This window comes from Antechinus flavipes, chromosome 4, assembly GCF_016432865.1.
Source record: "Antechinus flavipes isolate AdamAnt ecotype Samford, QLD, Australia chromosome 4, AdamAnt_v2, whole genome shotgun sequence".
Taxonomy (NCBI): domain Eukaryota; kingdom Metazoa; phylum Chordata; class Mammalia; order Dasyuromorphia; family Dasyuridae; genus Antechinus; species Antechinus flavipes.
In genome coordinates this window covers 275,806,192-275,814,572 of record NC_067401.1, presented here as the reverse complement: position 1 = coordinate 275,814,572, position 8,381 = coordinate 275,806,192, and positions in this window count along the sequence as shown.

Here is an 8,381-nt window from a genome sequence, read left to right as displayed (position 1 = left end):
TTTCCAAAAGACATGCAAACTGAAATACCAATTGCATTCCTCCAATTATGAATCAACCTGGAAATGGCAGGTCTTGGAACTATGGATATATTCTCCAAGAATTCGTTATTACAGTTCTATTTTTCCTGCCAATTGTGTGTTGTCTTTTTAGTCTTCTTGCTGCAGTCCAGGACAGTTGTCTTGCTTGTAATATTTCTCTAATGTTACTCCAGGGGACATTTTTTTCTAAATATCAACTAAGCAACCAATTCACAGCTCCTGAAAAACTGAACAAATTTCTTGTTGGCATATGAATTAGTTCTATATTGATGAGAAGAGAATCTGAGTGGGTTGGGTTACTCTACTTTCTATGTGAGCATTATATTGCTTCTCTAATTATATGCTATCATGTGAGTTCTAAAGTCTATTTTTGGGGTCATATATTTCTAGGAGAAGAATCCAACTTACAAGAATGAATCCTTTTCTCTTTTTTTTTTCTTCCATTTATAATTTCTTAAAAATGAAAGCCAAAATCAAATAGTGTTATATGGATAACATTTTCTAAGAGAGAATATATGTATACATGTGTGTATTTTTCTCTTTCTCTTTCTCTATGTGTGTGTATATGTGTGTGTGTGTGTATGAGTGTGTATGTGTGTATGTGTTGGTCTTGAGCTGCCTGATCTTGGTACTTCTTGAGGTAAGTTGTATGCATGTATTTTCATACATGCATACCTTTGCAAAAAAGTCTTTGGCCCATTTTATTCAGCTAAAGTTATAGGAAGGTTTCAATCAGGACAAAATAGATGACAAATTCCTTCAGGTCAGAGATTATATCTTATATTGCTTTGTATTACATATAAAACATACCTACTACTATGCCTTACTTATTCAGAGAATGTGCTCAAGAAATATTTGGGGATCTAACAAGATAACCTTAAGAGAAGATGTATACATTTATGTGAACTTATCAAAACTGCCATAAAGACGAAACATGATGCAGAGTCCTGGATTTGGAGTTAGACCACCTGAGTTTGAAGCATGGCTTAACCAGGTTTTATGTGTGAGACTTTGGATCAGTCATTTAACTTCTTTTATCTCATCTGTAAACTGAAGGGATTGAACTAGATCATCTCCAAGATCCATTCCAGTTTAAATCTAGGACTTTTCATGAGATTACATATTTGACATGTAATTATAATCAGAACATATGAATTTCTCATTCTCTCTGCCTCTACCTCCTTTTCCCTCCTCTTTCTTCCTCCAGATATTGTGAACAAGATACTTTATATGAGATAATTTCTGAGAATATATGCCTTTAAGATTAAGTGGTAGAAAATTTAGAGGAAATTGTGGGAAAAAAAGAAGAAAATCTTGGCTATTCAGTTTATGGTTCTTATTGAATATTACAAAGTTGGTTAGAAATAACATAGAAAATATACTCAGGAAAATGAGATCAGCATTCTGATAGCTCTATTGAAGTTTTTGAACTCTTGAAATTATCCTATTTTCTGCTGATTTCCCCACAATGAAAGTAATAGTTTGAATTTCCCTATCAACATTTGGTCAATTCATATTTATTTAATATTTTTAGACTACAGTGTACTATACAAATGATTTGGTGGAGAGTAAAAATTAGATGCTTAGCTAGTGTCACAGTTTATGATCTAATAGGAAGAAAAAACACACCCAACATATGATTGACACTAATTCAATAATTGTAAGAGAAAATGTGAGGGGAGGAGAATGGCTTGTGTCTTGTTAGATGGTTAGAAGTTAAGTGTGATATTAACTGGTATAAAGCTTCCTGAGGAGATGTGCCTCAAGCAACAGTTTAAAAGAAGGAATGCATGTGGTTTGGAAGAACTAAGTAAATATGCCATGTATCTAGGCCAGTTTGGAGGAGGGAATGGTGGATTGATAGAGATAAATAGGAAATAAAGAAATATCAAAGTAGATCAGCAGTGGTAAGATAGTCCAATGCTACTATTTTAGGGAAGTATAAACTGTCTTTATTGATGCAATGAATTTCTTTTTTTTTTTTTAAATTTTATTTAATAATAACTTTGTATTGACAGAATCCATGCCAGGATAATTTTTATAGCATTATCCCTTGCAATCACTTATGTTTCGTTTTTTCCCCTCCCTCCCTCCTCCCCCCCCCAGATGGCAAGCAGTCCTATATATGTTAAATATGTTGCAGTATATCCTAGATACAATACATATTTGCAGAACCGAACAGTTCTCCCGCTGCACAGGGAGAATTGGATTCAGAAGGTAAAAATAACTCGGAAAGAAAATCAAAAATCAAATAGTTCACTTTGATTTCCCAGTATTCCTTCTTTGGGTGTAGCTGTTTCTGTCCATCATTTATCCAATGTAACTCAGTTAAGTCTCTTTGTCAGAGAAATCCACTTCCATCAGAATACATCCTCATACAATATTGTTGTCGAAGTGTATAATGATCTCCTGGTTCTGCTCATCTCACTTAGCATCAGTCCATGTAGGTCTCTCCAAGCCTCTCTGTATTCATCCTGCTGGTCATTCCTTACAGAGCAATAATATTCCATAACATTCATATACCACAATTTACCCAGCCATTCTCCAATTGATGGGCATCCATTCATTTTCCAGTTTCTAGCCACTACAAACAGGGCTGCTACAAACATTTTGGCACATACAGGTCCCTTTCCCTTTTTTAGTATCTCTTTGGGGTATAAGCCCAATAGAAACACTGCTGGATCAAAGGATATGCACAGTTTGATAACTTTTTGGGCATAATTCCAGATTGCTCTCCAGAATGGCTGGATTCGTTCACAACTCCACCAACAATGATGCAATGAATTTCTTAAGAAACATGTTAGTATTAAATTGTATTGGAGAAATTTATGTAGTATACATATATTTGTATAGTAGCATGTGAATGTAGTGAGGGACACAGTCTATTTGAATAAAAACCTCCTCATTTAAGGAAACTAATTACTCAAATGGTCTGCCTTTATGAGAGGTAGAGTTGGTAAAAGCTTGGGAGAATAGAGATACTGGTCTGCCTTCCAGCTACAAGAGAGAAGACATACAGTTTCAGTATCTCTTCAGGGAAAGATTGTAGGAAGAAGCCAATATTTGGAGGATTTGACACTTTGATAAAGCCACACTAGATATTGTCATCTTTCCACACTAGAGCCTTTGGGGAATTTTGCCTTGAATAAAATCTGGGATTCTTTACTGATTGAGTTGAGACATCCCACTCCTAGTGGGAAAGCTCATTTACCATGGGTATTGATTGGCATATTCTCACCTACATACTTTATCTGGTTTTTGTTTATTATCACATTGAGTAAGTAGGTTTATTTGATATTTGCTGTATGCCATTTTTGGTATATAGCTGATAGAATTCTTTCCCCATTAAGGGATAATGAATAGAAGTACACCTTGATCCTTAAAATTATTCTCCCCCAGGCTAACTATAATTAAAGAGGCAAAATTCTAACCCAATATTCTTATTTTGAGTAGAGCAGAGTGGACAGCCTTGTGGTCCTAATCTCCTTTTTCCTTCCTGGCAGGAATTAAAGTTTCCCTTGGAGAATAATGGGCAGAAGAGTTTAGTATATGTGTATATATATGTGTGTGTGTGTGTGTGTGTGTGTGTGTGTGTGTGTGTGTATTTGTTAACCAGAACTATATTTACGTGAACATATACCACAAATTCTTTATTCAAGAAGAAATGTGAGATGTATTTGACAATTTATGCACTATTACAATAGCATCACAAGAAAATAAAACTGACAACATTCTTAGAAATACATTCTTGATACTTCTTATATTTATATCATCTACATTTCTCACTATCTCTCACCCTTTTAAAGAACAATTTATTAGAAATAATGAATAAAAAAGAAGAAAATTTTGAACAACTAATCAACGAATCAAAAAAGCCTTATTAGGGGCAGCTAGTTGGTTTCGTGGATAGAGCACCAACCCTGAAGTCAGGAGGACTTGAGTTCAAATTTTGACCTCAGACATTTAACACTTCCTGGCTGTGTGACCCTGGGTAAGTCACTTAATGTTAATTGCCTCAGTAAAAAAAAAAGCCATATTATGTTTTATATTCATTACCTATGGTCCTCATGCTTCTGTTAAGAAGCAGGGGTTGGTATTTCTTTGGGGACAAGCTTAGTAAATACAAATTTGCAATATTAAGTTTTGAGTATTTTATCATCTTTTCCATTTATATTGTATAATGTCCGGGTTAGCTTTTGGGAGGATCTCTGGACAGGCCTTGGTCTTTAGGTGGAGAAGTGATGAAGGAAAGAGTGCAACCACAAGGCTGGTCAAAGATGGAGTTAGGAGTCTGGAGTCTGGAGATGGGAGTCTGGAGTCTGAAATCTTCTCTGTGTCTGTGGCTGAGACTCCCTGAGCCCAGCCCTCTCAGCCCTTAAATATCTCAGTATGATTATATCACTACAGCAACTGAGCATGTGCCAACTGTAAACCATTACATCATCATGTCATACTAAGTATATGCCAACTAGAGTGATTATATCATTATATCACATTAAGTATATGTTTAACTAGAGAACCATTATCCCATCAATCACACTAAGTAGGTGCTTAACTATAAGCAGCCTGCTGTCCTTGATTCAAGTACTTTCCAGAGTTCTGGCCTTCTACATCTCCCGCTTTCTTTTGTTTTAGAACACAGGTGGTCACTCCCTCCCAGACTTCTCAGAAAGAGAGGTGAAAACACCAAAGGGAAATGGGGAGACAAACCAGATATTGTTAACAGGTTCCTCTGGATTGAAGAGTAAATGAAACAGGTATACATAAATCCATCAGCATGGGAAATATTACACAAGCATATAATATAACACAGGGTAGTAGTGATGTGACAAACAACATGAATCAACATGAAGAATTATACATCTTCATAAGTCCTAGAAGGAAGGTATATAAATAACAATCACACAACACTTCCTTCAAGTGATAGTCCAAAACTAATCTATTGTCTATTACTTCATGTGTCAGGAATCTAATGATTCCTGCAAGTTTTGAAGTACTACAATAGTCTCATCATATTTCGGGGAATTCAATGATTCCTGCTGGTTTTAAAGTCCTGCAACAGTCTCATTGGTAATTTTTGATGTTCATAAGTCCATTGATATAGCTATTATTTCTTTTTTGGCCTGGATATGCTTATTTTACTTTGCATTAATTCATGTAAGGTTTTCCATGTTTCTAAGTATTCACTATGTTGATGACTACTTACAATACAGCAATATTCCATTACATTCAAGCATCATCTTTTTTAGGCACCTATTATTCCATTCTTGTGGATGATTAGGAAATCATTAACAAAAGCAGAGTGCAAGCTGTTTTGCAATTTATAGTTTAAGGATTACATGAGGGATAGGAATTGATAAATTAAATAATATATTAATAATTAGGAAAGATTAGTTACAAAAATGGGAATAGCTATTTGTGTATTATTAAGTGATTGACTTTTCAAAGCAATGATCAAAATCCACATTGAATGAGAAGAAATAAAAATTAAAAAGATATAATATGAAATCAAAACAACTACTGCTGAACAACTATTTAAACAATTTATCAAAGCTATAGGAGGATGAAAAATAGATAAAAGAACAGACATATATAGAGGTTCTGTTAATTTCCTAAAGAAATTTAATTGATAGAAAGCAGTTTCTACATTGAGGAGGTTTTTAAATCTTTGTCAGAAAGCAAAAAGTGATCTCTTTATTAATAATAGAGGTGACAGTCAAATGCAATATCAATTTAGAGTACAGATACATTTACAAATCTTTACAAATGAATATTTGACAACAATATTACCACTAGGCCCATATATAAAGAGATCAAGAAAGAGGAAAAATAATCTAACTATACAAAATATTTATAACAACTTTTTTGTTTTTTGTACTAGCAAAGAACTGGAAACCAAAGTGATAGCCATCATTTAGGAAATATTGAACACATTTTGGTATATGAACATAATAGAATACTATTGTGTTTTTAAGAAATTAAGTAGATGATTTCAGAGACACTTGGAAAGCGTTACATGAACTAATGAAGATTGAAGTAAGTAGAACAAAGAGAACATTTTATACTATAATATCAATATTAGAAAAATAAACAATTTGTAAAGATTTAAAAACTTTAATCATCATAATGATCAAGCAGATTTCAGAGAAGTACAGCACATTATATAAAGATGAATAATGTGTATAAAGCAGTATGAAAAATATTGTCTTTAATGTAACCAAAGGGCATCTGTGTTGTGTCTGTATGTCCCTCTGTCCCCATGTAGCATATTATATAGCCATATATTGATAATCCTTCCTCTAAAAAGTAATTGATTCGTTGGAAAAATGGAGGGAAATATTGTCATATAGCATAGGTCTGACCCAGATTCCTGGGGAATAGGAAGGAGTTCATAAAGCTACTCTAGATTTTAGAAGTAGATAGCAATAGTGGAAAGGCTATTAGGAGGCTTCCTGATGAAGAAATGGGCTCTTTTTCTGAAGATCTTATTTGGGGGCACATTCTGTAGCATTTTGTATTATTAAACATTTAGAAAGATGGAGCTGAGGCTCAACTAGTTTTGCATCTTACATAGTATTAGAATAATCAAGTCTTCACAAACTTGTACTTCCAGTGAATTGACCTATGAATATCCACAGCACATATGGAGAAGTACTAAACACAGCTATGGATACAACTATGAGATGTCTCATAATGGGGAGAAAAAGATACATCATAGTCTTTGGCTGCCTTCTCAATGGGTCAACAATTGGTAAAGTACATAAAATATTCACAAATATGGATATTAAACATCCTTCCCATGACACTGAAATCTTACTCAGACCAATTTTTTTCTCCACTGCTAAACCAATTCTGCCTCAAGGCAACATAACTGTGTCATATTCACTCACAATAGAAATTATTTTTCCTCATCTCAGCTAAACATTATAATTGTCCTCACAGCACTTCACCTATTCCTCTCTTAGGTAGGGCTCTTAGAGTCTCCTAGTAATCATGTTTACATAGGCTTTCTTAACCCTGAGATTTCTGATAGAAAATGTTTTCCAGATAATGTTTACAAACTTTTTTGTGAGGTGAGTTGGCCTAGTAATATTTAAATATTAAAACAATTAAAAATTTTAAATTGATAATTTAAAAAAATTTCCGATTTGGGAGATAGCATTTTAAAATTCTGAGAAAAAAATTACTTTTGGGGGGGGAAGCTTTTATGTCACATTAATTTCTAAGGGCAAAAGATTTCTTCAATTGTTTGTTTTTTCCCCTCATCTATGGGCCAAAAGGTTAATATGTTTCTTTAAAAGAGTCAAAGAGAAGTTGTGATATAACCTTTACAATGCTCTTAAAAAGCTAAGTATAAGTGAATTGTAAACATATGGAATATATTTTCAAGAAAGTAAATTTTGGTTTTCAAATTAAGAGATGAACATTTGGCAAAATACCTTCTGGACTTCAACAAACTAAAAGTATTTGAAAGAATATCCAAGATGCTTAATAATGTGAACATATGCCCATATTCTTCTATTGTTAGTTTGGATTATTTTGAATCTACTTTAGTTTACTTCACTCAGTGTAGAATCCAAAAGAAAGACAAAAACACATGGGTAAAGCTATTTCAAAATTTTGGATAAATAATGAGATGAAATTTGTGAGAAATCTATAAAAGCCTTTTTGGCATTAGAAAGATAAAGGCAAATTATTTCCGTGGTGGTGATAGTCTGGTAACAGATTGGGATTAAGTGGCTATCTTCTCCCTTAAGATCTGGGCCTGTTGTCCAGCTTTTCCAAATTTCAAGGAAGTCAAGAGTTCCTCACTTTGGGTAAGTTTCATGAAGTCAGAAGCAAAGAAGAGAATTGGCTACCTCTAAAACTAACTAGTTTATATTAAATGAGCTCAATTGAAAAATATCATAGCCCAGAAAATTTTATATAAAATCATAGCCCAGACATGAATTCATTTGAGAATTATAGAAAGAAAGAAAGAAAGAAAGAAAGAAAGAAAGAAAGAAAGAAAGAAAGAAGGAAAGAAAGAAAGAAAGAAAGAAGGAAAGAAAGAAAGAAAGAAAGAAAGAAAGAAGGAAAGAAAGAAAGAAAGAAAGAAGAAAGAAAGAAAGAAAGAAAGAAAGAAAGAAAGAAAGAAAGAAAGAAAAGAAAAGAAAGAAAGAAGAAAGAAAGAAAAGAAAGAAAAGAAAGAAGGAAGGAAGGAAGGAAGGAAGGAAGGAAAGAAGAAGGAAAGAAAGAAAAGAAAGAAAAGAAAGAAGGAAGGAAGGAAGGAAGGAAGGAAGGAAGGAAGGAAGGAAGGAAGGAAGGAAGGAAAGAAGGAAGAAGGAAGGAAGGAAGGAAGG